Here is a 2,500-nt window from a genome sequence, read left to right as displayed (position 1 = left end):
GTAAAAGAAATATAACGGAATCTCTCTCTCTCTCTCTCTCTCTCTCTCTCTCTCTCTCTCTCTCTCTCTCTCTCTCTTTATTTGTAGTTTTGGATAACAAAATACTGAGTATCCATTATTATTATTATTATTATTATTATTATTCAAGCCAAGCTACAAACCTTAGTGAAAGAAAAGAAAACGACAATCCCAAGGGCCTCATTATGGAAAGCAGCACATTATGAAAGGGGAAACAGAAAAATAAAGAATAAACAATAAGCGAGAAATTAAAAATCAAATAAGTTAAATATCATTCAAAAAACATTAGAATTAGCAAGAATAAATCATCCGTTAATATCAACGTAATCCTAGTGTGTGCATATATGGCAGTACATATCTAATGACTACGGAAAACCAGATACCTACTAAATAATAAATGTTTGTTGTTGTTTAGATAATTTATTATTCCTCGAAATAAATCTGTAAATTAGGGCGCAGTCTGCTCTGTACTGCAGTAGCAATAAATTCACCAATAATGGAGGTCAATAAGAAACATGAGACTTATGGAATAGGCCTAAAGTTATTGCCCTGTTGTTTGGGTCACCTGCTCTTCGGAAAAAATCATTTATAAGTAAATGTAGGACTGCACAATAGTAAACAATACTGAATGATAATACGAAGGAAGGTAATTGTAATATCAATGGTATTCATTATTTTCACTTACTGGATTTTACGGCTCTCTCTCTCTCTCTCTCTCTCTCTCTCTCTCTCTCTCTCTCTCTCTCTCTCTCTGAAACTGGATGACAAGGAAATTAATAATGTCTTGGGTGATAAAAATAGTTTCTTTGCTTCTGAATAGCAAGAACGTTTAGCCAATATTTTATATTTCTTTCATTCAGGTATTTGCTAGCTACATCCACTTTTTGGCCTTGTGCTCTATATCTATTCTCAATTCCTCTCTTCCATCTTGCTGTCCATCGTCTCCAACTATCACTTCATGGTGCCATCGGGGGGCATTTCTCCGAATTTCACCTTTGGATTCTTTTTACTCCATTTTTTTTTGGACCTGTTCATCTTGTCTTTCAGTTCTTTTCTTTACACTCTACTAAATTTCGTGAGTCATTCATTCTTTTTATTTATACATACGAATGGTGTTTAAACTATACTGTATTACAAAAAACTGGGGAAATGAAAAAAAAGAAAAAACCTCACTGCAAAGACTCATCTACTTAATATTTAGTGTTCATTGATCACAGTATATATACATTAGAGCCCGCATATGCATTCATATTCGTATCATATAGATCTAACTACTTTTATGGAGCTTAATAGATTTAAAGATCGGGGTTCAGTAAGGTTCAGAACTTAGACATTTATTTGTCTTTCAGATATAAAACTTGAATGAAGCTGGTGTGTATGTGTGTGCGTGGATTCACCCCAGAAAAAAAGTTTATTTCTTCCTATTTTCATTTTTCTTTTAATGCAGATTCAAAAAGTATATGCAGTAGATAGAGTGGTCTTCCATATGTTCTTAGTCTGATGTAACAAAAATAGTTTTTACTAAATTGTTAGATAGAGAAATAGATAGGTTTCAAATGTAGGAATGTCGAACTCTTTACGTGGTTGGGTAACGGTTACTGATGAGAGAGAGAGAGAGAGAGAGAGAGAGAGAGAGAGAGGAGAGAGAGAGAGACTCGTATAATTCTTTCCTACATCCAAAATATTTAGAAGTACCTCCCTAACCATTCTCAAAATCTGTAACATAGTCCCGAGCTGGACCGGGCAGGAATCCGTTTATATTTATTCTGTCACCAATCCCTTTGGGGCTGTGTGCTCGTTGATAATACACGAAGACGTGAGACACACAAGTGAAGAATTCCAAAAAGTGGACAGAGACGGTATATTTGACATCCCAGTGACTGACGCCCGTGTATCATATATCAGCCGCCATGATAGCTGGCTGTTAGTGAAAGCCCACCAACCCGGAATACACACAAAGACCGACTTTGGCCCTTTATAGCTCTGGAAATATTCAACGATCGGAATGAAACTTTTGGCTTTAGAGGTTTCCCACTGAGGTCTCTATTCGTACCAAATTTCCTCGAAATCCGTTCTGCCGTTCCGGAGACCCAGATATCGATTTTTGGAGTTAAGGGATTGTGGAAGGGGTTGTTGTATGAGTGACCTAATTATACTATGGAACAATAACAGTAAAAGATACAGCCGAGGTACTTAGTTTTTCCTAAAAGCTCGTAATGTAGAGAGGTGGCTTTTCGGGGTTTGTTTTTATTGAAATAATGAATTTTAAAGTTAGTGGGCCATTCAAATTATCCACCCAAATTCAAATTCCTGATGCTTATGCGTTTCATAATGTGTGTGAATAGCGAGTGCTCTTAGGAGAAGCTGGCTGACTTACTGTCAATTATCTTAATTTAAGATTATCACACACGTGAAATTGTGTGTGTGTGTGTGTGTGTGTGTGAATATAATAAAAGGGGCCCATAAAAACTTACCTGAAGAG

Source organism: Macrobrachium nipponense, chromosome 3 (genome assembly GCF_015104395.2).
Source record: "Macrobrachium nipponense isolate FS-2020 chromosome 3, ASM1510439v2, whole genome shotgun sequence".
NCBI lineage: Eukaryota > Metazoa > Arthropoda > Malacostraca > Decapoda > Palaemonidae > Macrobrachium > Macrobrachium nipponense.
Note: the sequence above shows the minus strand (reverse complement) of the source record.